Source organism: Cavia porcellus, unplaced genomic scaffold, assembly GCF_034190915.1.
Source record: "Cavia porcellus strain 051 isolate PalLab524CR breed Dunkin Hartley unplaced genomic scaffold, mCavPor4.1 scaffold_28, whole genome shotgun sequence".
NCBI classification, from domain to species: domain Eukaryota; kingdom Metazoa; phylum Chordata; class Mammalia; order Rodentia; family Caviidae; genus Cavia; species Cavia porcellus.
In genome coordinates this window covers 30,186,018-30,207,781 of record NW_026947511.1, presented here as the reverse complement: position 1 = coordinate 30,207,781, position 21,764 = coordinate 30,186,018, and the positions used below count along the sequence as shown (strand labels likewise).

Sequence of the window (21,764 nt, the reverse complement as noted above, 5' to 3'; positions counted from 1 at the left end):
TAGCTCAGTGGCATAAGCGCCTGCCTTGCAAGCAGGCAGTCATGAGTTCGATCCCCAGTACCGATAAAAAGGAAAAAGACAAAAAAAAAAAAAGACAAAAAAAAAAAAAGGTTTCAATACAAGTTTTGGGAAAAAAAAAAAAAAAAAAAAAAGGGATGAACTGAAATGGCAGGCTTGTATAATAAGGAAGCACTGTGATAATAGCAGATAATCCAGATTAGAAAACAAGTTTTGAAACTTCTTTTGTATATAATTCCACTTGATTACAAAGAAAACTTGTTGATGTAAAAATTTGATAGATGTGATGTTTATTATAGAAAATGTAGGAGCCAGATATAGTGACACATGTGTGTAATCGTAGCACTTAGGGAGGCTGAGGCAGGAAGATCACGTCAAGCTTCAGGCCAGCCTGGACTACATAGTGAGTTTGAGGACAGCTTTAACTATACAGGCAAACCTTACCTCAGGGGAGAAAACAAAGCATCTAGAGAAAGAAAATGTAGGAAGTACAGACCTGCAGAAACAATAAAAATACAACTAATTGACCTTTTGGGAGTGTATTTCCATGAGTTCTAATACGCATGTACACTTCTGTAACTACCACATGATCAGAATCCAGAACAATTTCACTTTCAAGGTTCCTTTCCCTACCCCTAGCCCAGTGCAGTCAGTGTTCTCTTCTTCCCCATAGTTTTGTCTTTCTGAGAATTACATATACATGGACTCATGTACTAGCTAACCTTTTGAGACTGACTTGTTTTGTTTTGTCTAGTTTGAGACAGAATCTCATTATATAGCTCAGGCTGGCCTTGAAACTTGTGTTGGTCCTCCTGCCTCAGCTTCCTGCTAGTGTACCACCATGCCTGTGAAACCGGCTTCTTTTACTTAGTGTAGTGCCTTTGAGAGCCACATAGGCTGGATGTATCGGTAGTTTGTTCTTCTTAGTGGCTGAGTGTATTCCACCTTGCAGATGTGCTAAGATATGCAAATAGTGGATGCTTCTGTACCCATTGCAGTACAAGGGGTGATTAAAATATGTGGCAAAAAGAAATACATGATGAATGTTTAAATTTAAATAATTTATTGGAGGCTGGAGATATAGCTCAGTGGCACAGCGCCTGCCTGGCAAGTGTTAGGTCCTAAGTTTGATTCCCACTAACAGCCCTGCTGCAAAAAATGTATTACAGTGAAAGACACATTTCCATTAACCTCCCTCAAAACTGTCCCCCTTTCATACACATTATCCCATTATTCTTGTCACTTTGTGAAGCAGTTCTAGAAGTCTTCTTTCATGTTTTTTAAAAAATATTATTATTTTAAAGGAGGTAAAATTAAACACAACAAAATAGGATATAAGAAAGCAATGTAAGAGAGATAAATTTCGAAGCTAGATGACCTGAGATCTTCACTGTCATATGTCTCTTGTTTTCTTCCAAATAGTTGTCCATATTTTTGCATACAGAGAATTCATACAGAACAACATATTATAAAACTGATCCGAACAGAAAAAGGAAAGCGATTTAGGTCTTCAAAACCAGACAATAGGGAAGTCACTAATGGCTGTTGTAGAGTCTCTCGTTCTCTTCAAAATAGCTGTTCATACCTTCATGTACATTGAAGTTCAACAAAACAACAAAACAGGCGGCGGGGAGGGGTTGCTTGATTTCCCAGCTCTCCAGGTCCCAGCATGGCTCGGGTCCCAGTAAACGCCAGTGGCTCCTGTCCTGGGCCACTGCAGCCTGCCATGCTCATAGCTGCTCACGGTGCGTGTGTGCGTGCGCGTGCGTGTGTGTGTGTGTGTGTGTGTGTGTGTGTGTGTGTGTGGCAGGGGGAGGGTTGCTTCAAGCTGTTTCTTTATAATGAATTGACCATTTCACTGCCAAGTTCTGCAATGGCCAACAGACCATAGAAAGACATCTCTTTAGGCTCCTGCTTGAAACCAACAGCGGCAGGAGGCTGCTGGCCTTTATTCAGGGCCAATGATTTCACATTTTTAACAGATATGATTAAAAAAAAAATTGGGAGTGCTGCCACATACCATCCATGGAAAGGCAGCTCGCAGAGACGTGCTGGGCAGCCTTGCCTGTCTCATGCACTGCATCTTGCACTGACCAACTTGTTTATTACAGTGGAAAATCTCTGCAAACCACACATACTTGGAATAATTTATTTATTTATTTATTTTTAAGTTTTTTTTTTTTTTTTTTTTTTGTACAAGGCATTGAACCCACGCACTTGCAAGGCAGGCGCTTATGCCCCTGAGCTGAATCTCCGGCCCTATTTATTGTTTTTGAAACAGGGTCTCACTATGTAGCCTAGGCTGTCCTCACAGCAATCCTCCTGCCTCAGTTTTGAGTGCTGGGATTACCTGGGATTATGGTCTGGGATTATAAGCCGCCATGCTTGCCTACAATTTTCTAGCACATTTTTAAATGGCGTTTAGGTGGTGAAGCAAGGTCATAGCTATAAGTCAAATACCCATAAATATGTTCTGTGGCTGTTACTAGTGAGCCATCAAACGTCACTTTCCCCCTTAACATTTCAAAGCAAGGTGATTTCATCCTCAGTGGGAATGAAGGGTAGAATAGCAGATCAGAACTACATGCGTGTCAGTATAGGCTGGTGGGTGGAGGCTGTTAAGTTCTGAAATGATTTTACCTTGTAAATACCAACTACCAAAGCTCAGCATTGTATTTATTTGAAATGTTACAAACACCTGTATAAGTGGATGGTAGTAAATGTCTCTTTTTTCCCTCTTTGTGTATGTATGCCTGCGCCTTTTCCTTCTCTCACTTTTCTTTTGGCTGCTGGCGCGGATTGACAGGGAACAAATACTGGAAAAACTAATTCAGCTGGAATGAGACTGACCGCTCTGCACATCATGCTGGCTCTAATGAGTCCCAAGTACTTGCTCCCGCTTTCAGGAGCCGGCAGACTGACAGAGCTGCCTTCCAGCCTTTCAAGCAGGCCCTGCCAACAGCAGGAGATAAACACAGCATACACTGTTAGGTGGAGGAGATTGTTAGCAGGTTTCATTCTGGTGTTTGAATGACAGGCAGATGGCTACGGAAGGCTGCAGGCACTTTCCAGTTGTATTCCACGCTCTTCCAATTTCAGTGAGCTCCCTTCTAGGAGCTTGAGGCACAGGTCCCTGTTCTCTGAGGTGGCACTTATTTCCCAGTAGACTGTGTAGCATTCAGTCTTGTTTTGTTTCCCCTGAAACTCACTTAGATCATGGAGTTTCATTAGTTGCAAAATAGAGATAGTCTCTGCCTTTCCTTAAGATACAGGAAAATAAACACTTTTTTTCTTTTCCTTTTTCTCTCTCTTTTTTTAAATCCAGTTGGCTTTTTTTTTGTACCAGGAATCGAACTTAGAGCCTCATGCTTGTCAGGCAGGCACTATGCTTCTGAGCTATGTCCCCAGAGCCTGTTTGAGCTTTTATATTTAGATCTGTGATTCCTTTTGAGTTAATTCTCATGTATGATAAAATGTATGGATCAAAGTTTTGTTTTCCCCCATGTAGGTATCTAGTTTTCCCAGCACCATATTTTTCTGTTCTTGCCACACTGAGTGGCATTGATTCCTCTGTCAGAAAACAGATGACTTTGTATGTGTGAATCTATGTATGGATCTTATTCATATCTGACTGTATAGCAGTACTACGTAGTGTTGATTACCAGTGCTTTGTAGTAACCTTCTAGTCTTACAGTGTGTGCCTTCCAACTTTGTTCTTCAAGATTGTTCAGTCTTCTATATTTCTGTGTGACTTTCAAAATTAGCTTAAATTGCTACAAAATTCCCCTGGTAATATCTTGTAGTTTTAATGCACGTGTCAAACATATGGGCCAGGCTCTGTGGTGTGCACTTTTAATCCCTGCAGCAACCAGTGGCTGTGGTGGGATGATTGCTGTGAATTCAAGGCCAACCAGGTCTATGTAATAAGTTCAAGACCACCCTGAACTGTACAGCAAGAGACTCTGTCTCAAAAACGCAAAACAAAACAAACAACATATGTACATTGTTTTATGGTAGTACTTCAGTTAGGAATATTCTTTCTATGATTCTGGTTGGAAACTGAACTGAATGAGAACCAAATCAGATTTCCCATAGAGGTCAATATTGATCCTAACCACTGAATTTCATTTAGTTCCCATCCAATTCATTTGTGACTAGAATCATGGAAAGAATTTAGTTCGTGAAGTGAGGTGCCACTCATATGTTAAGATATTTGTTGTATATTTGTCTTCCTAAATTCTTGGTTTTTATGTTTGTTTTGTCTTTTTGAGATGTGGTCTCATTTGTGCAGTCCAGGCTGGCCTCAAACTCACTTTGTAGCCCAGGCTGGCCTTGAATTCACAGCAGTGTCCCGAGTGCTGGGATTACAGGTGTGTACTGCCATGCCTGGCAGTTTTTATGTTTTGGATGCTTTTTAGTTTTTGCAGTACTGGGCCTTGAACATAGAGCCTCACACGTGTTAGATAAGTGCTCTTCCACAGAGCTACATACCCAGCCTTTTTTATTTTATTTTAAGGTAGGGTCTTACTAAATTGCCCAGATTGGCCTTGAGCCTGTGATCCTCCCACTGCAGCCACTTGAATAGCTAGGATTGTACAATGTGCTATCATTCCTGGCTTTTTAATGTTATTAGTATTTGTCTTTTTTTTTTTTTTTTCTTTTTTCCGGTACCAGGGATCGAACTCACAACTGCCTGCTTGCAAGGCAGGCACTTATGCCGCTGAGCTAAATCCCCAGCCCCAACTTCTACTATTTTGATACATCATTGTCGCTGGTAGTTACCCTCTTGGTCTTTAAGCAATATCTTTTTGAAATACAATGCTGAATTTAGTTGTTAAAACTATATTAAAGATTTTTCATCTATGTTTATGAGCAATATTGCTTTTAGTTTTCTTATGAAATATTTTTATCTTGAATTGACAGGTAGTTAATTGTACATATCTATATGATATAGTGTAAAATTGCAATATGTACATACAGTTACATAATGATCAAGTTCACATAATTGGCATATGTATCACCTCTGACATTGATCAGTGCTTCCTTTTGGGAACATTGAAAACTGCTTTGTACATTGAAATTGAACATTGAAACTCAATTCATAGGCCAGGCATGGTGACTCACGCCTGTAATTCCAGCACTCGGAGGCTGAGGCAGGAGGATTGTTGCAAGTTTAAGACCAGGACAATGTTCCTGTTGGGAACACTGAAACTTCTACTTTTTTTTTTTGGTCTTTTTTGTTTTTATCAGTACCAGGGATCGAACTCACGACTGCCTGCTTGCAAGGCAGGCACTTATGCCGCTGAGCTAAATCCCCAGCCCCAACTTCTACTATTTTGATACATCATTGTCGCTGCTAGTTACCCTACTGTGCTACAGAACATTACAAGTTTTTCTTCCTGTCTGCCTCATTCCTGTACTTGTTAACCATCCTTTCTTCATTCACCTGGTTTTGATAGAATTTGATTGACCATGTGACTCAAATCCAGATGAATGAAGTGAGAGAGGAAGTGTCTTTTTTTTATTTGGAGAGGTCTGCAAAGATACTATTTTTTTCTTTTTATTCCTTTTTTGATGGTGTTGAGATTGGAATTCAAGGCCTTTTGTATGTTAGGCGGGCATTCTACCACTGAGCTGCACCCCTAGCCCTATTTCTTTTTCTTTTTCTTGTCCAGGGGATTGTACTCATGACCGCTCGGTTGCAAGGCAGGCATTTATGCCACTGAGCTAAATCCCTGTGCTTTTTTTTTTTTTTTTTAAATGTTTGCTAGAATTCACCAGTGAAGGCAACCAAACCTGCAATCTGGGGAGAAAGTTTATGGTTTTTAAAATTGATTTAGGACTGTTCTTGTCATATGCTTTGTTCTGAATGTGCTTTGATAGATTGTATCTTCCAAGGAATTTTTCCATTTTTCTAAACTGACAAACTACAGCTGTTCTTAACTTGTTTATTCCTTTCTTCTAAAAATTTTTTTTATTTTAAAGAATAAAACAAAACAATAAAACAAATCAGAACAGAACCATACAAGTGATACAAGACTTCAAAACAAGACAACAGGAAATCAACAATAGTTACCATAATATCTTTTGTTTTGTTCAAAATAGCTGTCCATACCTTCATACATGATAAAATCAAACTTGTTTATTGTTTTGGTGTCTGTAATATCTGAATTCGAGGGAAAGAAAGGGAAAAAAACTCTTGAATTGATACCTCTTATTTTATTGCTGATGTTGGTAACTTATGTCTTCTTTCTTGTTCTGTCTGGCTAGCGGTTTATCAATGCTAGTGGTCCTTTCAAAAGACTGGCTTTTAGTTTATCATTTTTCTATTTCCTTGGTTTCTGCTTTAATCTTTATTACTGAATTTCTTCTGCTTGACTTTGGAGTAAATGTGCTCTTTTTTTTTGGCTTTTTATTTTATTTTTAAAATTTTTTTAATTTTAAAGACTATAGAACAAAAAACAAAACAGAACAAAGCAGATCAGAACAAAACAATGTAAGCAACACAGTATTTCAAAACAAGACAACATAAAATCAACAGTGGTTACCATAATGTCTCTTGTTTTCTTCCAAATAGTTGTCTATATTTTCACACACATTAAATTCATACAAAACAAAATAGCATAAAACGTATCAAAACAGAATAATGAATGCATTACAGGCCTTCAAAATCAGACAATAGGAAAATCAATAATGGCTACCATAATGTCTCTCGTTCTCTTCAAAATAGCTGTCCATACCTTCATGTATGTTGAAATTAAATAATGCAAAACAGACTAAAACCACTCTAAACAAAGAATAAAAACATTACTGGATTTCACAGCATGATGATAAGAAATCAGCAAGGATACCATAATGTCTCTTTTTCTTAAAAGTAGCTGTTCATTTCATCACCCATAATACAATCAATTCTTGTAACTGTTTAGGAGAAGTTTTAGGCATGTATAAGCCTCTGTATCTACATCTATCCTTTCTGTATTAGAGGGAAAAATGAAACAAAATAAATTACTAGCAAAACAAGAGACAAAAAAGTGAAATAAATAACAATAGCAAAGAGCCCAAAACAATGACAATACAGACCTTCAAAACAAGGTGATAGGAACATAACTAAGGTTGTTATTTTACATAGTAATCTTAAAAAGAGTTCCTCAGATCACCAGACACAAACATGCAAAATTGATCCAAGCCTATTGGATTAACTGTTTTGTTCCAAGAACTAATAGAATTTGTAGCAAAATCATCTTAGCTACCTTAAGTGTATTTATATAAATTTAAATATTTATTCTTTTTCCTTCCTTTTTTTCCCTCCTTTTCCCTGAATTATTTTTTTCCCGTTTGAGCAGATTCTTATCATTTTACAGTATTTATTGAGGATTTTGTATCTTGTATATTCTTACCATTTCTTACACTAGGGAAACAGTACAATATTTACACATGTGAGTTTGTTTTATTTCACTTAGGAGTATGGTCTCAAGTTGCATCTATTTACCTATAAAAGTTTCAGTGTGATCATTCTTTATAGCTGAGTAGTACTCATTGTACAAAAATACCACATCTTTGGGCCTGGGGATTTAGCTCAGCGGCATAAGAGCCTGCCTTGCAAGCAGGCAGTCGTGAGTTTGATCCCTGGTACCGATAATTTAAAAAAAAAAAAAAAGTACCACATCTTTTTTATCTGTTCCTCAGTTGATGGGCATTTAGATTGTTTCCAAGATCTGATTATTACAAATTGTGCTGCTGTAAACTTGGGTGCACATATATCACTGTGATATGATGTTTTCAATTCTTCAGGAAATATGCCCGAAGTGGAATCACTGGGTCAAATGGGACTTTCAATCCCTGCTTTTTGAGGAACCTCCAGACTGCCCTCCACAGTGGTTGCACCAGTCTGCACTCCCACCAACAGTCAGCAGAGTTCCTTTCTCCTCACAGCCTCTCTAGCATTTGTTGTTGGTAGTTTTCTTGATCCTGGCCATTCTTTCTGGAGTAAGATGGAATCTCAGTGTGGTGGTTTTTATTTGTATTTCTCCAATGACCAGTGATGCTGAACATTTTTTTTATGTATTTATTTGCCATTTGTATTTCTTCATCTGAGAACTGTGTATTCATCACAGATGCCTATTTTTGGATTGGGTCTTTGAATTTTGGGGGTCTGATTTTTAAAAAATTCTTTATATATTCTAGACAGAGGTCCTTTGTCTGAGGGACAGTTGACTAAGATTTTTTCAAAATTCATGAGTTTCCTTTTTACTGTGTTGGAGATTTCTTTTGATATGCAAAAACTGTTTTTTTTTTTGTCTTTTTCGTTTTTATTGGTACCAGGGATCGAACTCATGACTGCCTACTTGCAAGGCAGGCGCTTATGCTGCTGAACTAAATCCCCAGTCTCCACAAAAACTTATTAATAAGACAAAATCCCAGTTAGTTAATACTGGGAAGTAGTTCCTGTGTGGTTTGGTTTTTGTTCATGAATTCTCTGCCTACCCCTATGTCTTCAAGATTTCTACTTACTTTGTCTTCTAGAACATTTAGTATTTCTGTTTATATATATATATATATATATATATTTTTTTTTTTTTTTTTTTTTTTTTTTTTTTTTCTGGTACTGGGGATCAAACTGACAACCTCGCATTTGCCAGGCAGACGCTTATGCCGTTGAGCTAAATCAGCAGCCCTGTTTTAATATTTAGATTTTTGATCCATTTTGACTTTAGTGTTTTTGGCTTTTTAATGTAGAAACTTAAATCATTGATATGAGATGTTTTTTCCTAGGATAAGCATTTAAAGCTGTAAATTTCCCTCTCTATATTAGCTACCTACTCCAAAATTTAATATGTTGTATTCTTATTTTCATTTAGGCCAAAATATTTTCTAATTTATCTTGTGATTTCTCATCCAACCTATGAGTTATTTAGAAATACTTAGGCATTTTCCAGATATCTTTTTGGTTTCTAATTTAATTCTCCTAGTCAGATAACATACTCTTTATAACTCTTTTTAAATACTTTTAGCCCCATTTTCTGGAGCAGAACTTAATCTTTCTTAGTAAATGTTCCATGTACACTTGGGAAAAAATGTGCATTCTGATGTTTTTAAATTAAGTGCTTACCATAGTCTGGTTGGGGTCCTAGAAAAAAGTCCCACATAGGGGCTGGGGATTTAGCTCAGCGGCATAAGCGCCTGTCTTATAAGCAGGCAGTCATGAGTTCGATCCCTGGTACAGATAAAAAGGAAAAAGACCAAAAAAAAAAAAAAAAAAAGTCCCACATAGAGCTGGAGGTTTAGCTCAGTGGCATAAGTGCCTGCTTAGCAAACACAAAGTTGTGAATTAGATCCAAGGTACAAAAAACCACCACCAACAAAAAACCAGTCCCACAAGTAGGGTGCCTTAAACTGCAGAATGTATGTTTTACAGTACTGCAGACTTGTAGGTCTAATGGGAGATGCCGGTCAGTTACCTGAGTTATAGGAGGACGGTACTGAATCTTCACATGTCGGGAGGGGAGAGGTGGAGAGAGGCTGGTATCTTTTTCTTTTTTTTTTTTTGTCTTTTTTGTTTTTATCAGTACTGGGGATCAAACTCACGACTGCCTGCTTGCAAGGCAGGCGCTTATGCCGCTGAACTAAATCCCCAGCCCCGTATCTTTTTCTTTTTGTGAGGGCTCCATCCTCATGACTTAATGACTTTCCAGATGTCATCTCTAGATACCATCCCATAAGGGGTTAGGATTTCAACGTATCAACCAGAGGGACACACCTGTCCTTCACCATGGCCTATAAGTGTTACAGTGCTGATTAGTGGTCTGTGTGTCTTCTATATCCATATTGATTTCTGTTCATCATTGAGAGAGGCATGTTGAAATCTCCAGCAATAATTGTGGATACGACTGTTTCTGTCTTTAATTTTATCAATGTTTTCATGTCTTCTTGATGCCTTTCATAAGTATGAAATGCTTCCATCTCTGACCATTTTTGTTGTTCTGAAATCTACTTTTTCTCCTTGCAGGTTTCATTTGACTGGTATTTACATTGTATATCTGTTTTCCTTATTTTACTTTTAACATGTTTTATGTGCAAAGTAGGCAGCTTGCCTGCTGCCTGCCTTTTTCTTTCTCGCCCCTTTCCCCTCCCCCTTCTCTTTCTTCTTTCTCCATCATTCTCTCATTCGTTCATTCACTGAATCTGTCTTTTTTAAAAATTTATTCCTTGACACAAGGTTTTGCTGTGTAGCCCAGCCTTGAACTCACTGTTGTCTCTCAGGATTACAGAGGCGTGCCACCACGCCTGGCTCAAAGTAGCTTTCTTACATTCAGTGTAGAGTTGGGTACTGTGTATTTGTCTATTAATCCTTAGCCTGATACACTATTTGCCCTTTAGGTGGAGTGGTTGGACCAGTGCTGGTGAACCAATGGCACATGTGTTGTTTTACTTTTAAGATGTTAATGTATGAGTTACTTTTTTCTAAACTAAAACCTCAGTATTCAGGTTTGATTGCAGTGTTGGTAGTCTGTGATAAACAACTCGGTTTTGGAGGTGCATTTTGGGCACTCCTTTCTAAAAGGTTCGCCATCACTGGTTTACCATTAGCATTTCAGCTAATACCAATGATGTGTAACCTTACATCTACCATCTTTCTCTTTGTACCTATTTTATCATTTTTTCGATTGAGCTTTTTAGGGTTTTTTTGTACCGGGGATCAAACTCACAACCTTGCACTTGCCAGGTGTGGTGCTGAGCTATATGCATGGTCCCTTATTTTTGTTTTTAAATTTCATCTTAGTCTTTTTTAAAATTTATTCCTTGAAATAAGGTCTTGCTGTGTAACCCAGCTTTGAACTCACGGTTTTGTCTCAGGATTACAGCGGCGTACCACCATGGGGATGTAGCTCAGTGGTAGATGCTTGCCTGTGTGTACGACCCTGGGCTTGATCCCCTGGAAAGTCTCGTTGGTTACACCTGTTTGATTTTTAAGTTAATACCCTTAAGGTTTACAGTGTATGCCTTTGAATCATCCCATACTACCTTGAAATCCTACGTACACCACTTTATGTTAGTGAAAGAACCTTACAGTGTGCCAGTGTATCGTGCATTTGTCCCCTGCCGTATCATTGTCACTTTGCTGTATTTTTGTTACTTATTTTTTTCCTCTTCACAAGCAACTTCTTTTAAATTAGATTTTATTGGTACATTTTGGATATACATAATGATTGTGTTCATCATAGAGAATTTGTACCTGTACATGATTTAACATGGGTTCCCCTGCCCCCCATTTTCTGATCCTCCCTTCAACCTCTCCTCTCCCCATTTACCAAACTTCACAAACAACTTGTAACATTTTTTTGTAGTTCAAATTGTGTGGAAACGCTTTCACCTTTTATTTGCCTAAACTAATTGATTCATCTTTTTTCAAAGAAATTTTTTTGAAAAAAAGTTGATAGTTTTTTTTTAGCACTATAAAGGCCACATTCAATTTTCTCCTGTTAAGAAACTTGTTATTCTCTGTTCTTCTGTGTATAATAGGAGGCTGCTTTTTTTCCTTCATTCAAACTTCAATAGTACGAGGAATATCTCTGTGCTGTACTGCCGTGTGGTCTCATATGGTCCTTGATCACATTTCCCCCGTGCAGTACAAGGTCCAGGATAAGGTCCTGCGTTCTATGTAGCTTTATTTGTTAGTTTCCTTGTGGTGCTGGAGATCAAACTCAAGGCCTCATGCATGCTATGCATATGCTCTGCCACGGAATTATACTCCCTAGCCTGGGTATAGTTTTTTAAAATTTTATTTTGTTTTTTGGACAGAGTCTCACTCTGTAGTTCATGCTGGCCTTGAATTCACTATGTAGCCCAGGCTGGCCTGGAACTCACAAGTCTACTGCCTCAGTCTCCTGAGTGCTGGGATTACAGGCATGCACCACCAAGCCTGGTCTGGGTGTATTTTTTGTTTTGTTTTGTTTTTGCCATGCTTGAGGTTGAACCCAAGGCCTTGTGATTGCTTGACAAGTGCTCTACCGGTGAGCTACATTTGCACCTTACATGTAGTTTTTTAATATCGCCATAACTTCTGTTAGCAGGACCATTTTCATAGCCTTTCTGCATTTTATGCCATTGACATATTGGAGAATATAGTCCCCTGCAACCTTTTTTCCCCCTGAGTACAGCATTATTTATTTTATGTTTCTCTGTGTTTCTTCAAGTTTAGCCTAAAGTTATAGAACCTCAGAGTACTGCACAGGTGATGTCGTGTCCTCAGGCTGTCATAACTAGGGGCAGGTGGTGATACTGTATCTTTCTTTTTTATTTTTTTATTTTATTTTTTTGGAGTTTTTCCTTTTTATCGGTACCAGGGATTGAACTCACGACTGCCTGCTTGCAAGGCAGGTGCTTATGCCGCTGAGCTAAACCACCAGCCCCGATACTGTATCTTTCACAGGTGATGCTGGGTAGTTAAGATCTCCAGTTTCTTCTAAGAATAATGACTTTATTATTACTATTATTATTATCATCTTTTTTTTTTTTTATTTTTCAAGACAGGCTTTCACTATTTAGTCCAGGCTGTCTTTGAACTGACAGTGATTCTCCTGCCTCAGCCTCCCAAGTGCTGGGATTACAAGCGTGTTCCATCATGCCTGGCAATGACTGTTTCTCTTGTGATCTAAAGCAGTCAACAGGGAGATGCTTCAGACTGTGTAAATATGATTCTCCTCATCAGCACCCCCACTGTGTTGTCTGGTAAGGGTTCCTTCTGATCCAGTTTTACCATGAAAGATGCAGAACGATGGTTTTCCAGCTCTTACAGTTCTCCACAGTCAGTATCTGGCTTTCTACATTCTTCAGTAAGCAGGAGACACTTTCCTGCTCCCTTTGGTGCTGAGCATGGAGCCCAGGGCTCTGTGCAGGCTGCGCACTTACTCTCCCATGGAGCTGTGCTGGCAGCTCCTTTAAAATTTATTTTTTATTGCTATCGTTTCATGAGTTTGTTTTTTTTATCGGTACCAGGGATCGAACTCACCACCACACACTTGCAAGGCAAGTGCTTATGCCACTGAGCTAAATCCCCAGCCCTTAGCCCCATGAATTTTTTTGAAAAACACATCGTATTGTTGTGCTTAATTATTTTGGTGCTTAAATTAGCTCAGTTCTATATGCGACTCTCTGAAGCCTTTCAAGGTGTGTGTCTTCCCAGGGCTGTGTGTGCTTTTGCTCCAGCCTCTGATGCAAGTGGCTGCTTTGAAATGTGCTTGCCTGCTGCTTTGTTGAGTTCTGCCCATGCTCTCCAACCCTCAGGTGCCCCAGGACTGTGGCTCTCTCAGGGCGCGGTGCCTGCCACTGTGATGTGCAGCCCATGCCAGGCACCATTTCCATCCTCTAGCGAGTCTGAGTCCATTCAGAGCAGACAGTCCCTCAGGCAGCCCCCCAAAAGCCAAAACGCTACATGTCCTGTTCTTTTGCTCCCATCTAGAGGGAGGAGCCGTAAAGTGGGCAGCTTCTTCCTACGAGTGGAATAAGGTGCGACAGTTTGGGCGGGTGACAATAAGAGAAAGTGCCACAAAACTTCCTGTCGTCTCATAGTGTGACTTTTTCTTTGTGTCTGTGAAAGTGTCCCTTTTCCTTGGTCAGGTGTGTGTTTGGTTGCAGCAGCATCTTGCTTGGTTTTAGAGTTCTCACGAAGCTAATTTAGAGAGAGAGAGAGAGAGAGAGAGAGAGAGAGAGAGAGAGTGTGTGTGTGTGTGTGTGTGTGTGTGTGTGTATGTGTAGAGGACCTGATGACTGTCTCATCTGCCATCTCACTGATGTTACTTCACATTTGGGTACTTTACTGCCATTTTTTCCCGATATCTTTCTCTTTCCTTTCTTTCCTGGGCCTCTAATCACATGTCTGTTAGACCGCTTGATACTTACAGGTTCACAGGTTGCTGAGGTTTTGTCCTTTTGTTTCTTAAAGCTTTTTTCCCCTTCTTTTCTTCATTTTGGATAGTTTCTGTAGCTGTGCCTTTTTCAGTGCCTGCCTGCCTGCCTTCTTTCCTGTTTTTCTTTGCTGGGGGTCAATCCAAGGCCTCATCAGTGCCAGGAAAGTTGGCATGTGTTCTACAACTGACCTACATCCCCAGACCATGGCTATTTTGAAGGCATTTTCATCTTTTCTACCATTTTAAGCCTATTTCTACCTGCTGACTTTTCACTTAATTATGGGTAACATTTTTCTAGACAAGTGTTTTTTTTTCAAATCCATTTTATTTCAAAGAGAGAAAAAAAGAAAACAAAAATTTCAGAACATGTCAGTCAAGGGGGCCAATGACGGTATATACACTGCATTGCTGTCCTCAAATGAGTCACACAGAGTGCAAGACATCTGCATTCAGTTAGTACTTTTCAGATTTTTTTGTTTTGTTTTGTTGTTGTTATTCTGGGCAGTGAGCCCAGGGCTTTCACACTGAGCTACATGCCCTGGCCATGCCCATTATTATCATTATTATTTCTTTTAATTTTGAGACAGTTTCCTAAATTGCTGAGTTGACCAGGCAACTTTTTGATACAAGGTCTCACTATGCAGTTCAGACTGGCCTTGAACTCACTTTGTAGTCCAGGCTGGCCTGGAACTGGCAGTGATCCTCCTGCCTCAGTCTCCTGAGTACTGGGATTACAGGCGTGAGCCACCATGCCTGGCTGGGCTAAGATTTTTGAATCTTCCTTCTTCCATCTCCTAGATACTATGCCAGACTTCGTTTGGTCGTTTTTTATTAGATACTGGAGATTATGAATTTACTTTAAGTGCAACATTTTGTGTGGTTTTTCTCCCCCTCGTATTTTTTTGAAACCCAAGGTCTTGCTATGTTATTCTGGCTGGGTTTGAACTCCTGGGCTCAAGCAGTCTCCTTGCTTCAGCTGTGTGAATAGCTGAGACCACCAGCATGTCCTACAACACCCAGCTTTTTTTCCTTGAAGTGTTTTAAACTATTTGTTTGTGGATCAGTGTAATCATTCAGAGCCATTTTTTAAAAATTGGTACCAGGCATTGAACTCACAACTTCGTGCTTGCCAGGCAGGTACTTATGCCACTGAGCTGAATCCTCTTGAGACAGTCATAGGTTGCCCAGGCTGGCCTCAAACTCAGAATCCTGCCTCAGCCTCTTGTGTAGCTGGGTGCTGGTATGTGTTACCACCAAGTGTGAATTTTTTTTTGGCACTACTTTTTTTTTTTTGGGTACTGGGAATCAAACTCATAACCTAGCGCTTGCCAGGCAGGTGCTTATGCTGCTGAGCTAAATCCTCAGCTAAGTGTGACTTTTTAAATAAGGCTTTTGAAGGGCAGACCTAAAGAGTTTGTTACTCTAGGGCTATTTTAGCTTCACTGTTAAGGGGTGACCCTCCTGTGGTCTGTATCCAGAAAGAGGTCTTTCCACCATGGCTGGTGGGACTTGAACATTCGGAGGTATTTGCTTTACAGTTCCATGGTAGCATTTTTTTTAATCTGTCTTGTGGATTTTACCATCTGCATGTACAGATTGTTACTCAGCTAAAGTCTTAGGGAGATCTTTATGCAGATTTCTAGGGTCTTTGTTTTTACATAGCTCCCTTCTTTTTAGTACTTGGGCCTGCAAATTTTGTTTGCCTTGGCACCTTGGCTTCCTATTTTTGTCCCTTGAGCTCATTGGGACCATGGGGCCTTGTCTGGGTCCTCCACTCTGCTCACTCTCAGGGGACAAAGCCAGGCTTGTGTTGCTTGTTTCTCCTTTTTAGGGACACAGTGTGGTACATTGTTCAATATCTAAAACATTTATTTTATATAGTTTTCTAGTTATTGGTGATAGCAAAGCAAATGCTATAGGAGTTAATTCTTCATGGATGAAAGAAAAAGTTAGAATCCTTTTTTTCTTATTGAGGTATAATTCATGTGCTATAAATCCCTTTTTAAATTTTTTTGTGGTACCAGGGGGTCGAAGTCTGAGGTGTTCTACTACTAACTAGATTTCCAGGCCTTTTTATTTTGAGATGTAATTGAAAGAATTTTCAGCATGATAAAAGAGAGAATATAAAGTAAAAGGGCCCGGGATTTATCTCAGTGGCATAAGCACTTGCCTGGCAGGCACAAGGTCATGAGTTCAATCTCTGGTACCGCAAAAAAAATAAAATAAATAAATAAAGTAAAATAGCCTTTATTCTAAGGATGCATAGAGAACTCCATGACCGCCCGGGCCTGGCTTTCTCTGCCAGAAATGTGGGGCATGGGATGTACATATAATTTCCAACTGGGTGGTGCTTAGGGCAGGCATTGCTGATGCGCTAGCAGCTGATTGGAATTTTCTTTTCTTCGAGCACAAACAGGAGCTGGAGAAGAAGCAGGAAGTGGTAGGTGTTCCCACTTTGGCCTTCCACCTCATTAGACCACCGCCATAATTTTTACTGAGGCAAGAACCTTTCACTAATCTTGCTAAGTTGCCCAGGCTACCACTGAATCTGCTATTCTCCTGCTTCAGCCTCCTAAGTACCTGGGGTTCCATGCATATACCATAGAGCCCAGCTTAATTCCAGTTTTAAGGGGTACAGCTTATGGGTGTTTGTTGTGCTCACCGTGATGTAAAAATATTTTTGCTGCTATCTAATTCCAGTGTACTTCCATCACTTCCAAAAAGAAACCTCACCCCATTAAGCTGTCCCTGCCTTTGGCTTTTGTACCTCAGCCCCTGACAACTGATAATCTGTTTTTTGTCTCTGTGGATTTGTTTATTTTGAATATATGAATGAAATCATGTGACATAGTATCTGTCACTTAGCATACTTTTTTTCAGAGTTTGTCTGCTGTATCATAGGAGTTCACTCCTTTATGGGTGAAAAGTCCTCTAGTATTTGCCACATTTTATGTATGTGATCATCACTTGGTGACCATTTAGGTTGTTCTACTTTGCGAATATTATGAAGAACATTGCTATTCATGCATATTTTTCTGCTGTTGATTTATGATATTGTGAGTCAAGCATATCACTTTTCATTTCCTATTTTTGTTTGAAGAAATGAGGGGATAGGATGACTTTTTTTGAGACAGGCCTCACTTTGTATGTAGTTCAGATTGAGCCTGGCCTCACTCTAACCCGGGATGGCCTTGAATTTATGGAGATCCTCCTGCCTCAGCCTTCTGAGTATTGGAATTACAGACGTGTGCCATCAAACCCACCACAGAGTAGCTTTCCAAAGGTACCATGGCTGGTGAGTGCCAGTGTTAAGTAGAGGGAATATTGCATCATTGGGTGGGACCTAGTATCTGTTCTAATTCACATTCTCTCAGAACAAGTAGATGACTGAGATCTTGGGAGTCAGGGAAATTTATTGTAATGGAAAAAATATCCTATTTGCTCTGAAGATATTTCAGTCATTGCTTATTTACTAACTATACCAGTCTTTCAGCAGGTATTTTCTTGAGAGACCAATTTGGATAAGAGGTTAGATAACAATTTGTATAGTATTTGAGAATTTAAAAAAGAGCAGGGGAATTTTCCAGGTATGCTTGGGTATGTCGACTCCAAATCATATCCCGAAGAGGCCTGTGACTGAGAAGTAATGAAAGAAGGACTTGTGTTCATTAGTCTGCCTTCCTCCTAGTTCAGGACCAAAGAAGATGAGGCTCTTCATGCTCTAAAATTTTTTTTAAATTGCGTTATTAATTTTTGTTACTTATTTGTTTGCAGCACTAGAGGATTGAACTCAGGGCCTTTGCACTGAGCTACTTATTTCAGGCCTACTTCTTTGCTTTTTGAGTTGCTCGGGCTGGCTTTGAATTTGGGATCTTCCCTCCTTACCTCCTAGAGTGCTGTGATTACAGGCGTGTATCACCTGTTTATTTTTTGAGAAGCTGAGTTTATCCTTCTTTATAGTTTATGTCAAAAGGGATCTCTAGAAAAAAAGGTTCTTTTGAAATGTGGCCTTTTCATTTATCCTTCATTTCTTTTCTTTCTTTCTTTTTTTTGAGTTGGTGTTACAGTGTATTAAAGGCTGGCCTTGGACTTATGATCACGTATGGTAACCTTCCTGCCTCAGTCTCCCTAGTGCTAGATTGCAGGCGTGTGCCATCTCCACCCCTGCCCTGTTCATTTTCTATTGCAGCATAATAATCACTGTAACCCTGGCAGTTTAAAACAGCACCCATTAATCTTCTCAGTTCTGTGTTAGTTCTGTAGTCCTGTAGATCAGAAGACCCCCATAGGCTATACTGGGCTCTTTACCTTGGGTTTCACAAAACCAAGTTGATGGTGTTGGGCAGCCTGGTGTCTTACTGGAGGCTCTGTGGAAAGAATTAGTTTTAAGAAGCTCATGTGTATCCATGGGACTCGTTGGGGTCAGTGTCCTCACTTAAGGTCAGCTGATCGATGTAGCAGCATCACAGGGCTGGGGTCACATTTCTGAGTTCCACCCCCAGCCCAAGGCATGGGGTAATGCCAGGATGAGGCTCTTCTGGGGTCATTCTGAAAATTCTGCCCACTACAGCTATTAATGTCCATTTGTGGGGAGGGGTCGGTTTTTTGAGATAGGTTTTTGTTGTATAATTCAGGCTGGCCTTGAACTCACTATGAAGCTCACACTGGCCTTGAATTCACAGAGAACCTCCTGCCTCAGCCTCTCGTGCTGGGATTATAGGCATGTGCCACACGTCTAGCTTTGTGTCCATTGTGAAACACTATTGTGCAGGTCATCTTTGGTACAGTGCATAAGGCTCCTCCTCAGGGTCTCACGCTGCCCTCCCATCACCCTTTCTCCTTTTCTCCTGCAGAAGAACTGTCCTTTTCCCCCTTCATCTGGCAGCATAGTTGTCCTTGGCCTCACCTGACTCTGCAAGAAATCCAGATTTGCTTTTTAGAAAAGCATTTCCTGAAATGACCTTCCTCATGCCCATTAGTTAGATAAGAATTGTTACTTGACTGCAGACATTATCACCATCATCCCTGTGCTTCAGTTCCCCAAGCCTGAGTATTTAATGTGGGATTTAGCCGCTCCCATCATCAGGAAGGTATTTTTCATCTATGTGATCTGCAGATAAACTGCCCCTTATTTTTCCACCCTTTTCCTCTCTCACATTAAGATTCAAAGATGCCTTGCTGTCTGCAGGTTCAAAAAGTATATTACAACCCTGTGTATCTCTCAATCATCCTATAGCTGGTAATGCTGCTATAATTCCACTTTATCTCACAGCAGGGTCCAGTGGAAAGCACATCAGTAATGAAAAACAGTAATTCAAACCTGTGTGTGGGGAGCATTCGGAAGGCTTAGAGATTTGTCTGGAGCGACAGGGACTTTCGAAGGCTGCCTGGAGAACAGGAATAGCTTACAGCCCCAGAGCCTGCATGATTCTGCTCACATCGTGGTGTGAAGGCTGCACTGGGCACAGGTGACCCCAACCCCCAGCTGGGATTGTTACGAGAGAATTATATATAAAAACTTCCGTGTATAGGTAATTCGTCATTCTTCCTGTAGAAGGAAGATTTCAGGATGTGTAGTTATGAACTAAGAGTGAAGATGGCATAATAGTTGTCTTTGTGTATAAGAAAAATTGTAAATCCCTTAGTTTTGAGGTTGGGTAAGAAAGTAAGAGGAAACATTTATGAGATTCATAAACTTTTCCCTTTATATGGAGATGGCAGTGATAAACAGGTGGTTGTTATTGTTTTTTGAAACAGGGCCTTGCCATGTAGTTTAGTCTGGTCTTGAACTCACTCTGTAGCCCAGCCTGGCCTCAAACCTGTGACAACCTTCTGAGTGCTATGATTATAGGGTGCACCACCACACTCAGCTAGCAGGTTGGTTTTTAAAGTTTCGTTCCTAACTTTAAATGTTTAGTATACACCATACAGACCTTTGACTAATGAACTCAATTCATTCCCAAGGGCTGGTTGTAACTCGGGTTGTTGATTGAAGGCTCAGACTCCTCTACATAGCCTTCAGAGTCTCTCTTGCATACAGGCATATCTCCGTGTCCTTAGAGAGCTAGTGACCAGGATTTCTCATTTCCGCATACAGGAAAGGATGATGTAATATTCTTTCTAGAATGCTTTAAGGGTTAAATCTGTATGAGACCATCTGGAAGCACAAGTGGCCAGCATTTAGGTCATAACTCAGGAGTTTGGTTGTAAGTTAAAATAATATTTTGGCTGTAACCCAAGCTGTTCATATGTCATGCTGGTCATAACTTATGGGTCCACTGTATACCTACAACAGAACACGTGTATGGGTACTAAGGGCGGACTCTTCCCTTAAGGACCCATCCCCTTGTGGGGGAATAGACTTCGCCCAGAAATAGTGATAGTGTTGGGCGATATAGTACTGTTAGAGGGTGTACATTGGGCATCCAGGGGCAGAGTGTCTCAAGGCTGGAGAAGATTTGCTAAGGGAGGGGACACTTGGACAGTCCTGAAGGAAAGGAGGAATTGGCGCCAGGTTGGCAGGGGCATTTGCTAACATTCTGGTAGAGGACGGGGCAGTGGCAGGGCAGTGGGGAGGTGTTCAGCGAGGACAAGGAGTGGGGAAGATGGGAGAGACAGACGGTAAGGGGGGACAGTAAGTGGCCTCCAGGTTGTAAAGGGTTTCCCGTCTGTGTTTCCTGTGGACGGGAAGGAACTGGTAAAGGCTGTAAGTGGAGACTAATGGGAGGAGTTTAGTGCTGTAGAAAGGTCCTGCTTGCGGGGAATACAGTGAAAGAGAGAAGTGGGTCAGAGGCGGATGCTGCAGGCACCTCTTGGTGGTCAGATAAGAGCTGTTTCAGAGGCCTTTTCTCGAGTGCAGAGGGTAGTAGTGTGTGGGCATCACAGTGTTGGTAGGAAAGTGTTTAGTACTGACCACGGTACCGAGCTGGTGCTGAACACTGTTAGGCGGTGTCGTTATTGTAGCTCGCAGATAGGATGTGAAATAATCCTGTGGATTACAGCCCGGAAGCAGGAGGAGTGGCAGCAAGTAGCACACAGGTGCGGGGCAGCTGGGTTCAGTCCCCGCCGGTGAGAATCCGCCTCGAGCAGTTATGGTTGCTGCCATCACCGAAGTCAGTGTCCATCTTGGGAGCAGATGTAGGCTGGACATGTGTTGTAATTGGTGCTGTTGCTTTTGTGCTATTTTCAGAGTGGTTAGCTTTGAGACAAGCAGCACCAAGCTTCCTTTGTGCTCACAGAGGTGAGTGGGAGCGTCCTTCAGGGAAGGAGCCGCTCTTCACTCTGGAGTGGTAGTAATTTAGATGGTGCCCCTGAACGTACTTTTTTCAGGTCACTGTATGAACGGGTGCTCCAGTAGCTGTCCTTTGTTAAGGACCTCTCTACTTTCCTCTCATGACTGAATAGTTAGAAGTTTTAAGCCAGAAGAATCAAAACCCTTTTTCCTGATGCTTACACAACTTAACAGAATGTTTCATTAATAACACATAGAGACTTTCAAATCAGTCAGCTTTCCTGAACATTCTTAAGCAATAGTGGAAACAACTCAGCAGAGCCTACCTTAGCTCCCAGGGCTGCTTTAGGAGGGAGAGCAGTGGTGGTATTTGGTTAGTATCAGAGTCCTGTGAAGAGCCAGAAAAGTCCTGTGTTTACTCTGTACTGCGTGTGCCCAAGACTTCACGTTTATCTTCTTTCCTGCCTAGGTGGAACTGGAGATGGAAGTCCTGTCTGTGTTAGAGATGGTGAAATTGAGGTTCTGGTAACTCAGTAGCTTGCCGTGGTCACACTGCTGATAGGTGGCAGAATTAGAATTTGAACCAAGGCTTATCTGGTTGTAAAGCC

The 21,764-nt window shown here is 40.6% G+C and overlaps 1 protein-coding gene and 1 non-coding gene across 4 annotated transcripts in view; one reads left to right on the top strand and one right to left on the bottom strand.

Annotated features, from left to right (window-relative positions):
• The window catches only part of Ascc1 (activating signal cointegrator 1 complex subunit 1), a 128,857-nt gene that overhangs the window by 16,196 nt on the left and 90,897 nt on the right, over positions 1–21,764 (top strand). The gene's annotated exons all lie outside the window — the stretch shown is intronic.
• On the bottom strand, positions 1,845–1,980 carry LOC111758037 (small nucleolar RNA SNORA2/SNORA34 family). The gene has a single exon (XR_002792278.1). It is a non-coding gene; the product is annotated as a small nucleolar RNA SNORA2/SNORA34 family (small nucleolar RNA).